Here is a 16133-nt window from a genome sequence, read left to right on the forward strand (position 1 = left end):
CTGGTTGAAAAATATTTTTCTCGTATCCCCTCTACTTGTTCTACTAATTATAGTAAAACTCTGATAATCCAGCACCCTTGAGACTTTGATGGTACCAAATTGGGAGATATTCTGGATTAATGCACATTACTCGTATTAATGCACCAACACATATTTAATTTGCTTTTTTTAAAAGAATTTACATAGTAGTGTAATAAATTTTCCACTGAACCAACTGAGTTTAAAGGGAACATAGGAAATAGGGTCCCCAGTGAGTTTAAGGGGAGCATGGAAAACAGAGTCAGGTGTACTGAAATCCAAACTGTCAGGATTTCCAAAGGATAGTGAATTATTGGAGCTTTACTGTATTTTAAATCTATGCCCCTGGTTTTTGATTCTGTGAAGGGAAATAGGTTTACCCTATTTACTCTGTCAAGGCTGCTCATGATTTTATACACCTTAATTAAACTCTCCCTTCCCTTTTCCAAAGAAAACATCCCTTGCTTATCCAGTCTTTCCTCATAGCTGAAGCCTGTAATGACACCTGGAGACTAGCTGACTCAGCACAGACCAGGGCTGTATATGATGCATTGAACCACTGAGCTCTGCAGGAAGCCAGTTAAATGCGCTTCAGGTCATTTTTCTGTCCTTTCTTGGGAACCCAGATCATGTTTTGTTCACCTGGCAAGTGTGATTGTCTGATTTCAGACACAGGTGGCACTCTTCACATTTAAGCCTAGACGTTGAAGTTGGTGTGGCTATTTGTCTATGCATAAACACACACACACACACACACACACACACACACACACACACACACACACACACACACACACACACACACACACACACACACACACACAAACTGAGAGGGGGTGAGTTGGGCAGTGGATGGGGTGTCCTTGAATAGCAGAGCGATTAAAAAAAAGCTGGGTTAATTGCTCCATTCATCAATGTGATCCAATGCCAATTTCTAGATGGTATTCTGAAATATTTTATCATATTTGTCTCATACTTATGAAATAGGAGGAGTCTATTCAGCACATTGAGTCTGTGTTTGCTCAGAGCAATCCCATTAATACCGGCATAAATTTGATGGACTGATTGACGTCCTGTAATGTAAGTTGCAGCTGCTGAAATCTGGAGCAACAAAAATCCGCTGGAGGAACTCCGCAGGTTGAGCAGCATCTGTGGAGTGGGAGGAATTATCGACATTCTCGTCCAAAACCCTGCATCAGGACTGAGAGTGGAGAGAGGCAGTGGAGAGACAGGTGGACTGAGGAGGGGCAGATTGAGCCAGGTTAGGAGAGAGGGAGGGATGCACTTGGGAGACAGAGGGAGGTGGATGATAGATGGAGGCGGACAAAGATAACAGAGAGGCAGGTGGGGAGGGTGAAGGTGGAGAATATATACATTCTCCAGTTTATTTTCCTTTAACCTATTCTCTCTCATGCCCATCAACTCTCCCCTAATTTTCTTGCCACCCACCTACCCTCGATTGAGGTAATTTACTGTAAGCAATTAACCTACAATGGCATGCTTTTAGAATGTGGGAAGAAATTGGAGCACGCGAAGGAAACTCATATGGTCAGGCAGAGAGTATGTTAATGTCACATCGAGAACACTGGAGGTCAGGATCAAAAGCAAAAAAATTCTGCAGGTACTCAGAATCTGAAATAAGAACAGAAAGTTCTGAAAATACTGACAGGTCAAGCAACATCTGGAGAGAGAGAGAGAGAGAGAGAGAGAGAGAAAGAAAACAGTGCATTTAAATCTGGAGCAACACACAAAGGAGCTGCCTGACCCGCTGAGTTCCTCCAACTCCTTTGTATGTTGTTCCATATTTCCAGCATCTGCAGTCTCTTGTGCCTGCATTTAACTGTTTCTCTCTCCACGGGTTCTGTCTGACCTGTTGAATACTTCCAACACTTTGTTTTTATTTCAGATTTTCAGCATCTGCAGTTTTTTTTAAAACTTTTCTTCTATATGGCACTGCTACCCAGCTGAGATTAGTTCTGTGCAGGGGAGGCACCACCAATGTCAGCTTGTACTGTATCACTATATCTCAGCACACTCTGACCTGGCTGTTGAGAGAGTAATTTTCTGTTATCTGTTCCTCTTGGTGTTGGTTGCAAATTTCATAAAATGACACTAACCTGAACAGATCCCTTAACTGTGCACCCACTAATCACCGAGAAGTAGTTATCGCTCATCCAGGATCCAGGTCCTAATGTGACATTGCCTTATTTCACATTTGCCATATATTTTAAGGCCAAAACCTTCTCATTAAATGGGAAATCTTACCTTTATAAAACTGATAGGTGTAGTTGCGAGAATTCTCCTCTGTCTTGACTCTCTCTACCTTACCCTGGATACCTGTTGCTGCAGTTTCACGTGATGTTCCAGGCATCTCCTGTTGACTTCGCAGATCCAATGGTGCTGGGAAGGTGCAGTGAAAAACAAGTGTAATTGCATGCAGCATACTCCATCAAATGTAAAACTTGCATTTTTATATATAAAGTTGCATTAATCTAGTAAAGGACAGCACAGTAATTTAGCAGCTAGTTCAGCCAATTCACAGTTCCAGTGACCTGGGTTCGATCCTGATCTTCGATGTTGCCTGTGTGGAGTTTGCTTGCACATTCTCCCTGGGAGCACATGGGTTCTCCCAGATGATCCAGTTTCCTCCCACATCCCAAAGAGGTGCTGGTGGGTTAATTGGCTGCTGTAAATTGCCCTTTAATGTGGGTGGGTGGCAGGAGAATAGGGGGAGTTGATGGGCATTTGAGGGAGAATAGGTTACAGGGAAATCAGTGGGAGACTGAGAATGTTGGGATTGTTCTGCGAGCTGACAGAGGCTCACTGCCCTCCTTCGGTGTTGTTAGAAATGAGGGAAAGATGAGAAAACGTCCCAAAATCTGACACCAAATCCCCATAAGGAAGTATTAGAGTAGTTGCTAAAACTCTGATCAAACTGCAGATGGGCTGAATAAATTGTTCTGTGCTGTAAACTTCCTGTGATTCTGTAATCAACTCCCCCCCCCCCCCAGTAAATATCACCACAATGTATATTAATTCGTCTTTCATCTCATCACTGTTTGTCTGATGTACTTGTTTCTATCTCACTTGCCTTCTTCCTTTGTCCCTTTTTTTCTCCCTCCCTTCCTTCCATTGCCTTGCACTATCTATCCTTTTCGCACTTTGCTATTGTCTGTTCCTGCCCTGGGTGCCCTATTCCCAACTTTCTTTGTTTTCCTCTCCTTGCACAGTTCTCTTTTGTTCTTCCTCCCATTCTACCCTTTCCCCTTCCACTTCTTGCATTCTGTCCTCTTTTCACTTTTGTCTTTTACTTCCATTTTATCCTCCCTCCTCCTCTCCCTTCTATGTCCTTCCTCAGCTCCCTCTTCTCCCCAGTCCTTCTGTTATGTTGCACTCTCAGATACGTATTTTGAAAGGATTTCTTAAATTTGATAGGGAGCTATATCTAGTGTTGTTATCTGATCACTTTGTCATTTAATGCTCAGAATAGAGACAACATCCGGGGCATTCCTCTTCTGCATAGCTGAATGGTACCCCAATGTATTTTACCCATCTCTAACAATTACCTCACCGGTGCAAATGTTCATTACCCTGATTATTCTTCATAAACCAAATTGGCAGGTTCATGTAGTGCAATATTCAAATTAGGGTTGGGAGTAGGCTGGTCAGTCCCTCAAGTCTGCTCTGCCATTTAATATGATCATCGCTAATCTGGTTTGTATTCCCGTCTACCCACAGTAATCTTTCACATCTTGCTTATCTGATAGTCATCTACCTCAGCCTTAACAATATTCAAAGTCTCTCCTTCTGTGGTCTTTGACAAAGAGTTCCAAGGGCTCTCAAACCTCTTCAGAGGGGATCCATAGATCACAGGCAAGCTGAATGATGTCCCCACCGATGTTCACACATACACAGTCACAACGCTGGTTTGGAGATGGTGATTGGAAGTAAAAACCCATCTAGATTTCCTTCTTCCTAATTTTGGAAACTAAGCCCTACTGTAATGCATTTGCTGCCTGGGACCAACTAACCTAGTGCAGGATCTCGCACTCCCACTCTATGTGACTCATATACAGACTGCTTTAAGTGTAAACAAAGAGAGGGAGTGGGTGAAAAATCATTACATTATTTCTTAATTAAAATTGTAGTGGTAACATAGCAATTGTTAATCAAGTATTGTGGGTGTTTCTGCATTCCCACCAAGGATGTTGATGGCAGTCGAAATACTGACTAAGAACTGAACCTCCTTGCCAGATAAAATTGAAACTATATATGCAAAAACACCAGGTGATCCCAGCAAATGATTGCAAGCCATGTAATCCAATCTGAGTTCAGTTGACTGGTATAAACTGCTCTTGTTTTGCTCTCTGTGACTTTGTCTCCCCTGCCTCCCCCTTTCCCACCCCCACAACAATTAAATCAATGTCTTGTAAACACTCCCAAGTATCTGTTTTTCTCCACTTAAATGTCTAGCGTTTTGATCACACAGTTCAACAGGGCAATTTATCTTTTTGTGTTTTATATGATGTATGTATTAGCTATCCTAGGATGCATAGTCATCAGTGAAGTTACATCAAATATGTCCCCTGAACAAGGGGTAGATCGACACTGCTGATTGAGTGTAGTTCATTATTGGAGTTGTTATTGGGTTCCATTCCTCCTTAACACCTTTTGCAGAAAAATCAACACACCTGGTCCACAGAATAAAGCTCATTTACTGAAAATGCCTGAACTCTGAAATAAAGCAGGAAATGCTGGAAATACTCAGCAGGTTAGGCAGCATTTGTGGTGAGACTATTTCATTTTGATGACCTTTCATCAGAAATAAAACACGTTTTACACTGCAGTATGGGGGGGGGGGGGGAGTGGAAAGAATAGAGCTATCATTAAAAGGTGAACACCAAGAGAGACTGAATGACAAAAAGGGCGTGGTGTCACTGGGCGAGGATGGCAAAGGCTTATTCCAGACGATTGGTCTGGATGACATATAAAATAGATGAATGAAAATAGATGATATTGAGGCTATCAGGAAGATGAGGGAAAGCTATACCAGAGCTGAGAGTTTATAACTGACTAAGCTGGACTTTTTTTTCCTCTATAAAAGGGAATTGAAGTGCTACTTGAGAGGGAACATTAAAATTATGAGGAGATTTGATGCACTTGACATATATCCACTCGGTGGGTCTAGAACTAAAGACTGGTAGCTAATAAATTCAGTAGCTTCAGGAGATAGTTCTTTACCCAGTGAGCAGTGGGTTGTGAAACTTGCTGCCAGTGGAGGGAAATATGTTTAAGGGAAAGGAATAGAAAGATAGGTTGATAAGAGATGCAGTAGGGTGGGAGGAGGTTCCCGTGGAGGATGAGCACAGAATGGATCGGCTGGGACTGATTTCCTATTTCTTTGTTGTATGCTGTCATCACCAATGGGGACAATAAGTGACCTGAGCTTTAGCCAAGCTCCGGCTCCTACCCAGAGCAGCACCCACCTGTGTAAGACTGACAGCTGGGGCCAGACTGCAGGGGGACCCCCTCCTGCTTGATCCGTTTGGGTTTATGCTGAGTGGCCACATCCTGCTGTTCTATGGGGCATGCTGCTGGCATCTCGTCAGAAGAGCTGTCGGACGACCCAGCCACTGCTGCCTGCCACTGACCACGCTGTACACTGGACACTGGAGGAAATATGGCAGCGCCTGGAATAAGAATGCCCCTGGTCAACAACTATATCATGGCCGCAAAATTCAACCAGCCCTGCTCAGCTATGGCCTGAGCAAAGCTAGTCACTGAAACTAGGGAGCATAAGTTTAACATTGAAGCCAAGGTCATTCAGGGGGGATATCAGGAAATTCTCATAAAGAAGAGCGGTGATCTGGGATATTCTTCCCAAAAAGGCTGTTGAAGCTGGGCAAAACAGATTTTTATTCGACAATGGTATTAAGGAATATGGAAACAAGCAGGTAAATAGAGTTAAGATACAGGTCAACCATGATCAAAATGGTTGGTTGAGCAGGCTTGAGGGACTCGATGTCTCCCTCTGTCCTTCTACACCCATGCAGACTTGGTATTGATGTAGACACTGTCATGGTCTCAGTCATGGCATGAGCTGCACATCTACCTTTAACCTCATGGATCCCTGTGCCAGACTCAAACTGAAATAGGACCAGAAAATGTTGGAAACACAGTTAACGTTTTAGTTCGATGTCTCTTCAGCAGATGCAGGATCTGTGACCTGAAGTGTTAACTCTGTTTCTCCCTCCACAGGCGCTGCCTGATCTGCTGAGTGTTTCCAGCATTTTCTGTTCTTATTTCAGATTTCCAGCATCTGCAGTTTTTCTTTGATTTAGAAATTTTTTTGAGGGGCTGAATGTCCCCTTCCTCACTGCATGTTCCTAAATGTTAATGCGTTGGGCACAGAGCTGTAGCATTCCAGGACACACAGCTTTGGCAATCGTAAGAAACTTCATAAGCTTAGCCACCATTCAAGAGGCTCTTTCTCCCTGAAAATTCAGGCAATGAGCACTGAGACCGCCATGTTCAAACCTGATCCTGCCTTCAGCTGATCTCTAGACTCAGAATGGACAGCATAGATAAGAGACTGAAAACAGGACTATCTTGGGATACACCGAACACAGGGCTTGCTAATGTACAGCTCAGTTGTCATGCTGAAAGTTCACCAACAATCATTAGTGGCAGATCCTCATCCCTAGTTTTGTTCTGTATCCTGCAAAATAGAGGGGAATGGGGCTGGGGTGAGTGGGGACACAAGACACTGCAGATGCTGGAATCTGGAGAACAAACAATCTGCTGGAGGAACTCAGTGGGTTGAGCAGCATCTGTGGGGGGAAGGAATTGTCAACGTTTCAGGTCGAAACCCTGCATCAGGGCTAGTGCAGGTTTTCAGGGTGGGTGGAGTTCCACTTTCAAAGAAACACCCCTCCTATTGCTGCTCCTTTCAGTGAAATACACCCTGATCCAAAGAATTTTTATGATTCATTCTGCCATCCAGTTAACAGTTTCCACTCAGCTTTGCTTGGATATACAAGACTTGCCTGTGTAGAAAGGTGAATCCTGTTCCTCTTGCTCCATGCCCTCTGCAGTCTGGTCATGGGAGTCTTCCTCTGCTTCCTCCAGTGGTTGTGTTGGTGTTCCTCCTCCATAACACTCTTGGCCAGGCTGTCCGTCTTGCAAGTAGAGAGATGGAGTCACAAGCATAGGCAAACCTGAAACGGTGTATTCGAGAGCACATTAATATTTGTGCTTTTTCCGCCTGCCATTCTAAACTCTTGTCATCGTGGCAACTGTTGCCATCTCCATGCATTGGCATTTCCGCTAATGTAGTAGATCTCTCTGCAAAGATTTGATGGAGCATGGAATGCTTCACCATGGGGATTGATTGGGGCAGAAACCACTGCAACCTTTAAGGGAAAATTGGATGAATATTTGAAGAACAAGATGCAGAGTTATGACGAGAGTAAAGCACAAATTAGTACTGAATTACAGTAACAAAAAGCTAGTACAAAATGAAGACGAAAGAGACTGCAGATGCTGGAACCTAGACCAAAACTGGAATGCTGGAGGGATTTAGATCAACCAGGAGAGTGGGCAAAGGAATAGCAGATAGAATTTAACTTGGACAAGTGCGTTTTGGGAAGTTAAAGCAGGGCAGGACATTCACACAGTGAATGACAGGTCACTGGGGATTGTTGTAGAACAGAGAGACCTAGAGGTACAAATACCTAGTTCCCTGGAAGTGGCAACACAGGTAGACAGTTTGGTGAAGAAGGAGTAAGGCATGCTTGCCTTCATCAGTCAGGATATTGAGTACAAGAGTTGGGACATCATGTTACTGCTGTACAAGATGTTGATGAAGTGGCACCTAGATTATTGTATGAAGTTCAGGTTGTCATAGTATAGGGAGGATGTGATTAAGCTAGAGACGGTGCAGAAAAGATTTGCAAGGATGTTGCCAGAATTGGGAGGGCTTAAGTTATAAGGCTGGACAGGCTGGGACTGTTTTCCCTGGACTGAAGGCTGAGGGGTGACCTTATAGAGATTTATAAAACCATGACAGATATAGATAAGATGATTGTCACAGTCTCTTTCCCAGGACAGGGGAGCCTAAAACTAGAGGGCATATATTTAAGGTGAGAGGGGAAAGACTTAAAGGGGATGAGAGGCAACTTTTTCACACAGAGGGTGGTGGGTATATGGAACGAGCTGCCAGAGGAAGTGGTAGAGGTGGGTACAGTTACAATGTTTAAAAGACATTCGGGGAAGTACATGGATAGGAAAGGTTCAGCGGGATGTGGGCCAAATGCAGGCAAATGGGGCCAGCTCAGCAAGACACCTCGTTTGGCATGGATGTTGGGCTGAAGGGCCTGTTTCCATGCTGTATGACTCTAGAATTCAGTGGGTCAAGCAACATCTGTGAAGGTAAAAGGTGTGGATCTATTTTATGGCCTGGGACAAAGAAGAACTGCGGACTGTGGCAAATATGGAACAGTGGGAGATGAAGAGTGTGGGAGAGAGAAGGAAAGGGACCGAAGGTACTGACGTATGTCTATGATAAGATAAGATTTCTTTATTAGTCACAAGTACATCGCAACACACGGTGAAATACATCTTTTGTGTACTGTTCTGGAGGCAGCCCGCAAGTGTCGCCATGCTTCCGGCGCCAATATAGCATGCCCACAACTTCCTAACCTGTACGTCTTTGGAATGTGGGAGGAAACCGGAGCACCCGAAGGAAATCCACTCAGACACGGGGAGAACGTACAAACTCCTTACAGACAGTGGCCGGAATTTAACCCGGGTTGCTGGCGCTGTAAAACGTTATGCTAACTGCTACACTACCGTGCCTGCCCTAAAAGAACGCATTGTCACGAACAGGATTCAAACCTGTGCAGGGAGTCCCCATTGGATTTCGAGTCCAACACCTTAACCACTCGGCCACCATGACTGAAGATAGGGCACAGGTACAGACGGACATGCTGGACTGAATAACCTAATACTTTGGAATTTCACCCACCTGACTTGAGAGAGGGAATCCTAGCAGGATAGTCAATTCTGGGAAGCATCAGAATTGGACCTCATCCTCTGCACATCTGATAACCAGGCTACCAGACTGTGCAGCGGTGGTTAGTGGATAACAATCAGGAATCTAGGCTGATGTTTTTCCTCTGTACCTCAGCAGGTCAACAGTAGTGACTCAACTGCTTCTGATGCTGAGAGCAGACAATATAGCATGCAACAAAATGAAACATGAATCTACTAGTCCGCATGATGTCAATTACATTTTGGTGGATTTTACAAATTTAAAAGACACAAGCAGAGCTTAAGCTCAAGGAAGAAGTTGTGTAATTTCAGCAACACTTAAATTAGCTTTCCCTAATGCTATAGGGTAAATGCTACCCAAAGTGTAGAACTGAGCTGTACAGATTAGAAGTTGAAACCCTGGTCTACTGTGATTGAGCAGACGTTTGCTGAAGGGGTAATGCAAACAGGTCCCAGCTCCTGCTGGGGTGTGCTTACATAGTATCACAGAAAATGATAGTAATTTTCCTCACAGAATTGTTGCTATTCAACCCATCCAATAAAGAAAAGGAGTATTTTAATTAATTCCACTTCCCATTTCATGGTCTTTCATCTTATAGGTCACAGTTCTTCAAGTACTCAAACAGGTACCTTGAGAGCTTCTGCCTTCACCATTCTTTGGGTGAAAAATATTTTTTCTTGAATGTCCACCCGCCTCCCCCCTCCAATCATTTTGCCTATTAGTGAAGCTCTTGTCACCTTCTGGACATGCAGGGAATCAAATTGGGTTCAGTTGTAAAGCTCTTTGTTTCAAAACTGTCCCTTTCCTCTCACCCCCATTCTACTATCTCTCAATCATGTGTTCCATGTAGAGGGTGATTGAATTTGAAAACCTTCTTTCACAAACAGCAATTGATGCTAGGTAAGTTCTGAATTTTAAATCTGAGATTGGTCAGTTTTTGTTAACAGAAGATTTTGGGAAAGGTCAGGTGTTCGATGGTTAGATCCACCTGTGCTGACATTCAGTGGTATTACTTTCACTGAGATCCCATCATCAATGTCCTGAGGGTCACCAGTTACCAGAAAGTCAACTGGACCAGCCACATAAATACCATGACTACAAAAGCAGGTCAGAGCTTGGGTATCCTTCAGTAACAGCCTCCTGCTGACATCCTGGAGCCTCAGCCATGATCTCACTGAACAGCAGAGCAGGGTCGAGAAATGAAATAATCTACCCTGAGTGCACCTATGTCTACGTGTTAATCCTTATCCATTTTAGGAATGATTGTTCACACAGATTAAAGTTATCGTTAAATGACTATACTCAATGCAACAATTTTGTGCATTTATATAGTGCCTTTAACAATAAAACGATCTAAGAAGCTTTAGAAAACATCATGCAACGCTGAACTATGCAATGAAATATTAGGATAGGTTCAAAGAGCGCTTTAAAGGTGGGGAGAGGTGAAAAGGATTCCAGATCTTTGGGGTCTGGGCAGCTAACGGCTTGGCTGCCAATGGTGTGATGAACATCAGGGAAGTGAAGGAGACCTCTGAGCTGCAGGACTGGATGCAGTTACAGAGATGGTGAGAGGTGAGCCGATGCAAGAATGGGTACATTAAAATCAAACATTGATCAACAAGCACAGTGAGATGGTCATCAGTGGTGAGTTGACACTCGGACATTAGAGTTTTGGATAAGCTCTTGTACTCTAAGATGTGGGGCTCACCAGGAGAGTGAAGGAATGATTGTACTTGGATGTAACAAAAGCTTGGATGAGGGTTACAGTTTTTTATATTTATCAGCACTTGGGCATAGATGGCAAGGCTAGCGTTTATTGCCTGTCCCTAATTGTCCTTGAGAAGGTGGTGCTGAGTCATTCTGATGAAGGTTCTCCCCACAGTGCAGTTAGTAGGGAATTCCAAGAGTTAGGCCCTATGACTATGAAGAATGGTGAAACGTTGCCAAGTGTGGCTTGAAGGAGAACACACAGATGCTGTGTGAAGCTATTGGCATTCTTGGTGGTAGGGTTTGGGAGGCACTGGTGGAATCAACTAGGTAGTAACTGCAGTGCATTTTGCAGATGGCATTAACCATAGCCATTGTGTGACAGTGGTGGAGGGAACAAATGTTTAGGGTGCCAGATAAGCTGCTTTGTCCTAGGTGCTGTCAGTCTTCTCGAGTGTTATTAGAGCTGCACTGATCCAGACAAATGGAGAGTACTCCATTGCGCTCTTGACTTCTCCTTTGTAGATGGTGGAAAGGCTTCAGGGAGTGAGGAGCTGAGTTGGCCTGAGCTGCTTTTGTAGCCGCTATATTTATGTGACTTGTCCATTTGAGTTACCAATAATTTAGGCGATTGATGGCTGGGGGACTCGGTGATGGTAATGCTATTGAATGTCAACATAGGTGGTTAGACTCTCTAACCCATTTGTCCAGCACTATTAGAAAAATCAGTTTAAAACACTGGAGGAAATATTTCACTGTAGGATACATTTTAAAGGAGTCCTTTCATCATTGAAAACTATGGTAACTGCTTGGCATTCTGCTCTGCCTCCTTGTCACCCAGCCTTGATTTGTAAGCCTGCCTTTGCTGCATGGCCTGCCTGATTATTCCAGCCATTTATCATCCTCTGTGTGATGAAGTTCCTTCTATAATCCACTCAGAATTTATTTTTCCCCAGTTTCAAATGTGACCTTTGCTTCTATCATTCTGCCATATTGTAAAGTAATATTTAGGATTTCAACTACCTAGTCCATTTAATACTTTATATATTTCAATCAGATCCCTCATAACTATCCTCTCTTTACCCTGTATTGACTGAGCCTTTTTAAATCTCCTCATAACTCATTCTTCCTACATCTGCAATCATTTGCATTGCTCTATTTTTAAAGGACATCCTTTTATAAAGTGAATAAATCAAATGGTAATAGTGAACAGCATAACAAACAGAAGTGAGGAGAGGCTATTTGGTCTTACTCTCACATGTGATTATTCCTACTTGTCTACTTGCTCCCTCCCTTTTCCCCAAGCTCTCTGTTGATGCCCCTGCCTGCAGTTGCACATTCTGCTGACAATCATTGTTCTGAGACAGTGGATGTGGAAGAAGCCAGCTGAGAAGAAAGATTTCCAAGAAAAAATTGGCAAATAAAATAAGTTTTGAGTACTGATATCAACAGTAATGTAACCAGCGAATGACAAGACTGATTGTGACTTGTGATGGAGGAGAAGGAGAAACGTGATGCATTTAGATTGGTGCACTCCAGGGTTAAGGGCGCAGAGTCAGAAATTCCTTGATGGTGCTCTAACCCTCTAGCCTTAATTCGCTTTCTCAACTAAATAGTCTATTGACCTGATCAGCTCTCCTCTGAGAGTTTCACATGATAGAAGACAAACAGAGTTCTTATTATAACACCACCATTCACATTCCACTCAGGATGACTTATAGCCAGTGAAATACTTTGTAAGCAAAAAGCAAACTGCGCGAGGAACTCAACGGGTCAGGCAGCATCTGTGGAGGGAAATGGACAGTTGACATTTCGGATAGAGACCTTTTATCTGGATTGAAAGATAGAGGGGAGATAGCTGGTATAAAGAGGTGAAAGGATATCTTTCAGTCCAGATGAAGGGTCTCGACAATTTTGAATGACTGGCCTCTTGTTCCTTTGTTCAAGACCCTCCAACTAGCAAAAACATCTCAACATCTACCTTGTCAAGCACCTTAGGATCTTGTATGTTTAAATAAGGTCACCCCTCATTCTTCTAAACTCCAAGGCGTACAGACCCAAACTATTTAATCTCTCTTGGTAGGACAACCCTCTCATCCCAGGAATTAGCCTGGTGACTCTCCTTTGGACTGCCTCCAGTGTTACTTTCATCTTTTTCTGGGTAATGGGACTAAAACTAAAGCCTCACCAATACCCTGTACAACTGCAACAAAACCTCCCTAGTTTTAAACTCCAGTCCCTTTCAGTGACGGCCAAAATGCTGTTTGCCGCCTTAACTACTTGTTGGACCTCACTGCTAGCTTTTTGTGATTCATGCACTAGAACACCTCAATCCCTCTGAACTTCACTCTTAGTCTCCCTCCATTTAGATAATAACTGCCATCTGATTTCTATGATCTGACATTTTGCACATTGAACTCCATTTGCCAGTCTTTTGCCCACTCATTCAGTCTACCTATATCCCTTTGCAGTATCCATATCACATCCACCTATTTTCAGATCATCGGCAAATTTGGAAACCTTACATACAGTTCCTTATATACTGAAATTGTCTTTTTAACAGGAAAAGTAAAAAAGCATTTTATCTAAATGGTGAGAGATTGCAGAACTCTAAGATGCAGAGGGGTTTGTGTGCCCCAGTGGATGATTCACAAAAGGCTAGTACGCAGATCGCAGCAAGTAATTAGGAAAGCTAACAGAATGTGATTGTTTGTTGTGAGGGGAATTGAAGGGATAAGTAGGGAGGTTATGGTTCAGTTATATACAGCTTTTTTAATACCACATTCAGACTGCTGTGTACAGTGTTAGTCTCCTTATTTAAGGAAGGATGTAACTGTGTTGGAAGCAGTTCAGAGAAGGTTTACTAGACTAATGCTTGGAATGGGCAGGTTACCTTGTCAGGAAGGGTTGGACAAGCTGAGCTTGCATCTGCTGGAGTTTAGAAGAATAAGACTGGGGTCGTGACAGGGTGAATGAGAAGTGGATGTTTCCTCTGGTGGGAAAATGTAGAACTAGGCATCTCAATTTAAAACAAAAATAAAGGTCCCCATTTAATAAAGGAAGGAGGCAATTTTTTTCTCTTTCAGAGGCTTGTGAATCTTTGGAACTCTTCTTGTCTGAATATTTTTAAGACAGGAGTAATTAGACTCGTGACAAGCAAAGGGGCGAAGAGAGTGCAGAGTTAAGGTAACATTCAGATCAGCCATGGGTTTGAGGGGTCAAATGTCCTATCTTGTTTCTATGTTCATATGTACCAGAGTATGGCCCACTGACCCATGTTTTTTCAGCATAGGAAAGGCTTAGGTTTAAAACTATGGATACTGCTGAATAAATTGATATAAGATGAAGTAAGAGTGAATTTATCTCAGTTGAAGGTAAGGAAATTTTAAAAAATCAGCTCTGCTCCTGGTCATTGCCCACTAACTGAATGAAAACTGTTTGTATAGATATCAGCTCAGCTTGAAACATACAGGTGAGATGTCAGACAGCAGCTGTGCTGGTTGAATTACCCCCAGCGTGAACATTGCCTTGCAGGTACAACTAAGCTTGTGTTGAAATCTCGGCGCCACAGGAAGGGTGTGAAGGCCTCGAGGAAAGGAGTTACCAAATGGCCACTGAGGATATGAGACTTCAGTTACGTGAGAGACTGAGGAAGCTGGGTTCTTTTTCTTATTGCTGTGAAAAAGCTAAGAGATCTCTTGAAGGGTCAAAGTCGGGTTTATTGTCACATGCACAAGTATATGTGTGCACAGGTGCAATGAAAACCTTACTTGCAGCAGCATCACAGACACATCGCATTATAAGCAGCATTCACAAGCAAAACATAAATTAAACATAAATACAATTTTTACAAGAAAGAACACAATTAGATCAAAAAAAAAGGTCGATTTTAATGCAAAGTGATTAAAGTGGTCATAGCGTTGCTAAACTCTAGTGATTAGGGTTGTGCCGGTTGGTTCAAGAACCGAATGGTTGAAGGAAAGTAGCTGTTCAGAATCGTGAATGTAATTGTTAAAGCAAATAATGGTCTCATTGATCGCAGCGCAGAGATTTAAGGAAATTGCCCTGTTGGAGTTGGAACACACTGCCTGAAAGGGTGGTGGAGGCAGAGACTCTCACAACATTTAAGAAATATTAAGACAAGCACATGAATCACCAAGGCATCCAATTGGGTGAGGTGTCAGAGGTCAGTTATTACCTGTTGAATCATCCCCAGCATGACCACCCAATTGGACCAAGTGCTGGTAAATGGGATTCATACAGGTGGGTACCTGCTGGTTGGCATGGACAGGATGGGCCAAAGGGCCTGTTTCCATGCTGTATGACTCCATGATTCTTAGACTCTGAAGAAATGGAAAATTGTAATACAGTGAGAAGTTATGAAATGGAATGTGCTGCCTGAAGAGGTAGTGGAAGCAGATTCAATGGGAATGTGGGATGAGGAATTGGATGAATACTGCACTGCACTTTCTCTGTAACTGTAGCACTGTATTCCGCATTCTGTTTGGCTATCTAGATTTACTTATGTATGGAATGATCTGCCTGGATGGCATGCAGACAAATATTTTTCACTGTATCTTGGTATATGTGACAATAATAAACCATTCTAATTCCAATTCCAAGTAGCGTCAGGATGGGACTAATTGGACAGCCCTTCCAAAGGCCCTAATGGTTCTCTTCCTGCTCTGTCATTGCAATGTGTATGGGGCTTCAAGGGTTAAATGCATTATTGGTCTTCTGAACCAGTTTGCATATCTCATTTTAACTTTCAACCATTTCACTGCTGCTGATGTAATTTTAGCAGATAGTTGTTACAATGCCACCCTCTTATTGGGAAGAGGAATGTGGAATTAAATGTTATTATTCTGAAACATGAGAACCTTCAGGGACTTAAAAAGTAATATTTGAGGGAGAGGAGACAGTGGGTGGTCTGAGTGGAGAGGATTGAATAAACCCCTTGTGCCGGCTTGATCACATTACATATGTCAAACCACTCAGGCATTCTCAGCTACCCAACATCAAAAGCAGCACTGCTGTGCTTCAGCACAAAAACAGGATTAAAAATTCTAGTCTTTTACAAAGAAAGGGAAAGGAAAGTGGCCCAATTCCTGGTACTGCTGAATTCTGGTAAGATCACCTGTATAATGCAACAAACGGCAACTTAACATTGAATTCTCATTGTGGTTGTGGTCTCACGTACCAAACATTGCCTCACCCCCTGATAAGATCAACTTCTATTTCACTGACGCACAGTGTGACCTTAAACTGGTCTTGATTTTATCAGTAGAGAATGAGGGTTTTTTCCCCTTCATCAGACATGGGACTGTTGAAGTATAAAAAAAACAACAGGATGTGA

General features: G+C 42.9%; 1 protein-coding gene and 1 non-coding gene across 4 annotated transcripts in view; one reads left to right on the forward strand and one right to left on the reverse strand.

Annotated features, from left to right (window-relative positions):
- LOC127582913 (sorting nexin-11-like) overlaps window positions 1-16133 on the forward strand; it is a 92041-nt gene that overhangs the window by 37511 nt on the left and 38397 nt on the right. The window lies entirely within an intron of this gene.
- trnas-cga (transfer RNA serine (anticodon CGA)) lies at window positions 8893-8974 on the reverse strand. The gene has a single exon. It is a non-coding gene; the product is annotated as a tRNA-Ser (tRNA).

The sequence above is a fragment of the Pristis pectinata genome, chromosome 25, assembly GCF_009764475.1.
Source record: "Pristis pectinata isolate sPriPec2 chromosome 25, sPriPec2.1.pri, whole genome shotgun sequence".
NCBI classification, from domain to species: domain Eukaryota; kingdom Metazoa; phylum Chordata; class Chondrichthyes; order Rhinopristiformes; family Pristidae; genus Pristis; species Pristis pectinata.